The sequence below is a fragment of the Pteropus alecto genome, unplaced genomic scaffold, assembly GCF_000325575.1.
Source record: "Pteropus alecto unplaced genomic scaffold, ASM32557v1 scaffold7, whole genome shotgun sequence".
NCBI classification, from domain to species: domain Eukaryota; kingdom Metazoa; phylum Chordata; class Mammalia; order Chiroptera; family Pteropodidae; genus Pteropus; species Pteropus alecto.
Genome location: NW_006494614.1, coordinates 24338754 through 24345890, shown reverse-complemented (window position 1 = coordinate 24345890; position 7137 = coordinate 24338754). Strand labels below are relative to the sequence as shown.

Below are 7137 nucleotides of genomic sequence, written 5' to 3'. Positions count from 1 at the left end.
GTACAAATATTTGAAAGCCTCTGTATGTTACTCTTAAACCTGTTAGTAAATATTTAGTTCTATATTGTAAATGATTTCTTCCTGTACATGATTGCATTTTTATTTTTTTAATGCTATCTTTTGATAAACAAATTTATTCATTTTGAAGAATAATTTACATACTTTTTCATCTATACCTAATAAACTTATCTAGGAATTTTGAAAAAAAAAGGTAAAATATTATCAGATAAAATCATATTACAACATTAAACAATTTAAACATGTTGCTTTTTCCAAGAGATTCAAGAAAATATAAGAAATGGAAAATATGGCACTTTAGGTATCTATTAGGAATTCATGTACGTGATAAGGAGTATTAGTTATTGTTACTATGTAACAAATTACCACTAATTTAGTGGCCTTAAAAAACAAATTCTTATCTCACAATTTCTATAAGTGAGGAATCTGAGTACACAATAGCTGGGTTCTCTGCTCAGGATCTCACAAAGCTGAACTCAAAATATAGCCCAGTCTGCTATCTTATTTGATGTTCATAGCCCTCTTCCAAGCTCACAGGTTGTTTCAGTATTCAGTGCCTCGAGGTTGTAGGACTGAGGTCCTCAGCTACTAGAGGCCTCCTATTGTTCTTGGTAGATGGAAGATTTCTAACTCAATGACAATAAGAGAACATCTCTCCTCTTTGAATCTCTCTGACTTCTTCCATTTCCGACCTCTAGATTCTTTCTCAAAGGGCTCACTTGAGTCAGATTCATCCAGGATAATCTCCTTCTTGATTAACTTAATTGATTAGGAATTCTAATTACATCTGCGAAATACCTTTATCTTACCTTATTACCTAATCTAATCATTGGAGTGCTTTCTCATCATATTCACAGATATCATCCACAATCAAGAGTTGAGATTACATAGGCTATGTACATGAGGGAGGTATGTGTGAGTGTGTGTGTGGGGGGAAGAAGAGGGGTAGGATTATTTAAAAAATTAGAAGAAAATAATAATGAACATTTAGTTTATTCTACTGTGGGGAATAAAACATCCTCTGAATGTTTAAAAAAATTATAAAAAAGAATAATAGATCTGTTTATAAAATATTTCTTAATTATGTAAATTAAAACTACAAAATATAATAGAATATGAAAAACTGCAAAAGTTAGTTTTACATTTATAATTTCAATTATTCACATGCAAACAGATTTTATAAATTAATAAGAAAAAGTAACCTCAATAGGAAAATGGAATGATTATATGAACGAGAATCTTAAAACATCATAATATTACGTGATTTTGCTATTGATTTTACGCTGCCACATTCTGTGTAAGTATTTGCTATCAATTAATCTTTACAATGAGCTTATGATGAGATAATATTATTATACCTATTATGAGTTGAATTGTGCTCCCTCCAAAAAGATATGTTGAGTTCTAACCCCTAATACTTCAGAATGTGAATTTTCCTGGAGATGGGGTGTTTATAGAGTTAATCAAAGTAAAATGAAACCATTAGGGTGGGATCCAGTCCGATATAACCAGTGGCCTTATTGAGAGGGAAATTTTGACACAGAGATAGATAAGTAGAAGATGTGAAGAGACACAGAGAAGACAGCCGCATAATAGCCAAGGAAAGAGGCCTCATACAGATCTTTCACTCACAGCACTCAAAAGGAACCAATACTGATGACATTTTGATTTAAAATCTCAAGACTTTAGAACCGTAAGAAGATAAATTTTTCTTTGTAAGCTACCCAATTTGTGATGCTTTGTTATGACAGCCCTAGAAAACTAATAGAATACATAATTATTTTCATACATAAAAGAAAATAACAAGAGTTTAGTTAACTTATCCAAGGGAATACATCCAATCAATGGTATCAGAGCTTGTTATCAAACTCAGCTCTCTCTGATGCTGAAGGCTATGTCCTTAATAATTCTACTACACTGAACATAAGTAACATTCAATAAACATGAAAATAATTCTTAGAATCAAAAAGAAATGATATTTAATAAACAATGATATGTCTTACCTGCTTATCAATAGGAAAATAATTTTAATAATAAATACTGTCAAGGGAGATGGTTTACTAAAATGGTCACTCTTGTTCATTGTTGTTTAGTGTGTAAATGAACACTCATTTATGACATTTGATAATCTGGCAAAATAAATATACAGAACTCCTGAGAAATTTTCATCTTTTTCATTCAGAAGGGATTTATCCTAAAATGTCATTAGAAATGTGCAAAATGTTTGATCATTACAATATGATTTATAGTACCAAAATATTGGAACCATTCAAAATGATCAATAATAGGTGAACACTTAAATAGACTGGTACATTCATATGATGAAATTTTCCATTGTTATTAAAGTAATGAAGAAATTTTTTTTTAAACTGCCAAATATGTATTCTTTTAAAAAAGTTGTTGGTAAAAAGTTTTAAATATTATGACAAGGATTGAGAGTGGGACATCAGCAAAATAACACAATAGGAGTTTTCTACTGTCATCCCTTCCCATGCCTGCCAGAACATTAGTCTTGATAATCACCCACCAACTCACCCTATCAGGCCAGACCCAGCAAACACTCCTGCAGACAGCAAATACGAGCCTTTTCAGACAGCTAATGAGTGCATGCAATAAGCTTCCCAACTCTGTGGGATTGGGGAAAGATTCACAAACTTGAGGATATCAGGGTACTTCCTTTGGGAAAACAAACAAGAGTTTTCTCAGCACTTGTTTGGCTTTACAAGATTTAGGAAAGGCTTGCAATATTAAGAATCTTCCCACACAAGAAGGAACAAAAAAGTATAGGCAGGCACAACCATAGGAAAGTTTTGAAAAAAACTCAGAATTCCTAACCAAACTGACTGGCGAAGTTATTTCTCTCCCAAAGATAGTCAGTAAAGATTGGAGGAGGTACCTTCTTCTTTAAATGTGAAGACAACAATGCAAGACTTCAGTGAACAAGAAAAATCAAGAAAACATGATGCCATCAAAGAAACAAAATATTTTTTCAGTAACTGACCTCAAAGAAATGGAGATCTATTAATTTCCTAACAAAGCATTTAAAATAATTGTTTTAAGGAAGATCAGTGAACTATATGAGAACATAGACAACTCAACACAATACTACTATAGCTATAATAATTTGTTAATAATACATAATATAAAACAATGCAAAATCATAAAAAGGGACAAGAGAAGTAAAAGTGTAGAGATTTTGTATGTAATTCCAGTTAAATTGCGACCAGCTTAAAATAGACTATAAGGTGTTTTATGTAAGCCTCATGGTAAGCCCAAAGCAAAAGCCAATAGTAGATATAGAAGAGATAAAGAAAAAAGAATCAAAGCACATCACTATTGAAAAGTCATCGAATCACAAAGAGTGCAAGAGAAGAAAAAAGAAACTAAAAATCAGCCAGAAAACAACAATAAGACATCAAGATTAAGTCCTTATCTATCAATAATTGCTTTAAATGTACATGCGTTAAATTATCCAATCAAAACATAGAGGAACTGAATAGAATAAAAAACAACTCAACAATAGACTACCTAGAATAAAATCATTTTAGTTTTAAGGACGCACATAGGATAAAAGTGAAGGGATGGAAAAAAATATTCCATGCAAATGGAAACCAAAAGAGAGCAGTAGTAACTTTACCTATATCAGACAAAATAGATTTTAAGATAAAAACTATAATAAGAGGCAAAGTTTATTAAATGATAATATAGAGGTCAATTCATCAAGAGAATATAACAGTTATAAACGTATATGCATTCAACATTGGAACACCTAAATAAATTGAAAAAACAAACATTTCTAAAGGGAGAAAGAGACAGCAATGCAATAATAATAGAGAATTTCAATAGTTCACGGTCTACAATGGATAGCTCGTCTAGACAAAAAATCTACTAGAAAATATTGCACTTGAGCTATACTTTAAATCAAATGGAACTAAAACTTTTATGCAGGTGATTGTACCCAACAGCAGCAGAATATACATTCTCCTTAAGTGCACATAGAACATTCTACAAAATAGGTTATATGTTAGGTCACAAAGAAAATCTTAATAAATTTAAGAAGATGGGAATTATATCATGTATCTTTTCCAACCACGCTGGTAGAAATCAATACCAGGAAAAAAAAAATTGGAAAATTTACATATACGTAGACATTAAAGAACATATTTCTGAACAACCAATGGGGCAAAAATATCTTGAAGCAACCAAAATAGAAATACAATGTACCAAAACTTATGAGATACAGAGTCCTAAGAGGGAAGTTTATAGTGATAAAAGTCTACATTAAGAAAAAATACATAGTCTATGGCCATGCCACACTGAACAAGCCTGATCCCATCTGATCTTGGAAGCTAAGCAGGGTTGGGGCTGGTTAGTACTTGGATAGGAGACCACCTAAGAAGACCAGGTGCTGCAGGTGTAAAAAATAAAAAATAAGGGATTGTAAGCTGACAAGGTCCTTGCAATTTGTGAGGTCAACCAAGGGTTGCTTTGCATAAAAAAAAAAAAAAGAAAGAAAATCTAACTTTACACCTCAAGGAACTGTATGAAGAATATAGTAATCTCGAAGTTAGCAGATGAGAGGAAATAACTATCAGAGCAGAAGCAAATGCAATAGAGACTAGAAAAACAATAGAAAGAACAATGAAACTGAAAGCTGGTTGTTTGAAAAGATAAATTTGTCAAAACTTTAGCTAGACTTTAGCTAGAGAACACTTCGATAAACAAAATCAGAAATGAAACAGGAGCTACTACAACTGATAAAATAGAAATACAAAAGATCATAAGAGACTACTATGAATAATTATTTGACAATAAATTGGATAACCTAGGAGAAATGGATAGATTCCTAGAAACATACAACCTACCTAGTCTGAATTATGAATAAATAGAAAATCTGAAGACCAATAACAAGTAAGTAGATTTAATCAGTAATTAAAAATCTCCCCATTCTTGGAAAAGTGTAAGACCAGGTGGCTTCAATGGTGAATTATACCAAACATTTAAAGAAAAATTAATACCAATTCTTCTCAAACTCTTCCAAAAAATTGAAGAAGAGGGAACACTTCCATACTCATTTTATGAGGCCAGCATTACCCTAATATCAAAGCCAAACTAGGACACTAAAGAAAGGAAATTATAGGCCAATACCCCTGACAGATATAAATGTAAAAACCTTCAACAAAATACTAGAAAACCAAATTCAATAGCACATTAGAGGGATCATGTACAATGATCAAGCAGAATTTATCCCCAGGATGCAAAGATGGTTCAACATAATGCAAATCAATCAATGTGATGCACCACATTAACACAATGACAGATAAAACACATATGATCACCTCAATTAATGCAGAAAAAGCATTTGACAAAAGTCAACATCTTTTTATAATAAAACCTCTCAACAATTGATATAAAAGGAGTGTAATTCAACATGATAAAGGCCATATACCACCAGCACATAGCTAACATACTCAACGGTAAGGAGCTGAAACATTTCCTATACAATTAGCAATAAAACAAGGATCCCCATTCTTACCACTTTCATTCAACATAATACTGGAAGGCCTAGCCAGAGCAATTATGCAATAAAAAGAAATACAAGATATCCAAAGGAAGAAATAATATTTTCTGTGGATGACATAATCTCTTATATGTAGAAAATCCTAAAGACTCCCAACAAAAAACCTGTAAAGTTGCAAGATTCAAAATCAATATACGAAAATCTGTTGTTTTTATACAGTAACAAATAAATATAGAAAGAAAAATTAAAGAAACAATCTCATTTACAATAGTAACAAAAGGAATTGAACGCTGAGGAATAAATATAATCAATGAAGTGAAAAACCTATACACTGAAAATTATAGGACATTGGTGAAAGAAATTAAACACATTAATAAATTAAAAGGTATCCCACATGCATGAATTGAAACAATTAAGATTGTTAAAATGTCCGTAGTACCTAAAGGATCTATGGATTCAACAACCTTATCAAAATTCTAAAGGCATTTTCACAGAAATAGAAAAAAAACAATCTTAAAATGCATATGGAACCAAAAGAGACTCCAAATACCCACCAAAAAAAATCTTTAGAAAGGGCAATGCTAGAAACATCACACTTACTGATTTCAAACTATATTGCAAAGCTATAGTAATTAAAAAATTAAGGTACTGGCATAAAAACAGATTGATATATGGTCATGCACTATATAATGATGTTTCTGTCAATGAAGGAGTACATACATGATGGTGGTCCCATAAGATTATAATGGAGCTGAAAAATTTCTATCACTTAGTGATATTATAGCCATCATGATGTCATAGTGCAAAGCATTAATCATGGGTTTGTGGTGATACTCATGTAAATAAACCTATTGTGCTGCCAGTCATATAAAAGTATAGCGCATATAATTATGTATAGGACATAATATCTGATAATGATAGTAAATGACCACTTAATGGTTTATACATTTACTCCATTTTATCATTATTTTAGGTTATACTTTTTCTATTTAACAAAAGTTTGCTGTAAAACAGTATGCCATGTCACCCTTGGCAGCAGCTTCACAATTCTCATGTTTACCACATCTCTTGATTGCATCATTTTCTCTTGCGCTTGATTTAATATTGTGTTTTGTTTTTCATGGCCTCTAAGCATAAAAAGTCCACTATTAATGTTGCCAGTAAGAGGCCATGTTGAGTGATTGCCCTGGAAATAAAAATAGAAGTGATTAAGGACTACTACAAAAGTGGAAAATCAGTGATGGTTATTGTTTATCAGTCGAGCATATTCCATTTTACCAACGCTACAACTTTAAGAACAACAAAATAATGGAAGTTGTTAAAGGATCTGCTTCATTGAAGGCAAAGAGTCTAACAAAAATTCAAGACATGGAGATATTACTAATGATCTGGATTGAAGACCAGACACAGAAGCATATCCTCACAGCACCATGACGATCATGACCAAAGCAACATCTTTGTAGCATTGAAAGAAAAGGCTGAATCCGACTCTAATGTTGAATTTACGGCTAGCTCTGGATGGCTTAAATGATTCAAGAATTGTTCATTGTACAATGAGAAAGTGAGTGGTGAGTCTTGCAAGAGCTGATGTGAAGACA

At 31.9% G+C, this 7137-nt stretch overlaps 1 pseudogene; it reads left to right on the top strand.

Moving 5' to 3' along the window:
• Positions 1–4316: 4316 nt before the first annotated feature.
• LOC112474944 lies at positions 4317–4435 on the top strand (annotated as a pseudogene).
• Positions 4436–7137: the final 2702 nt, after the last annotated feature.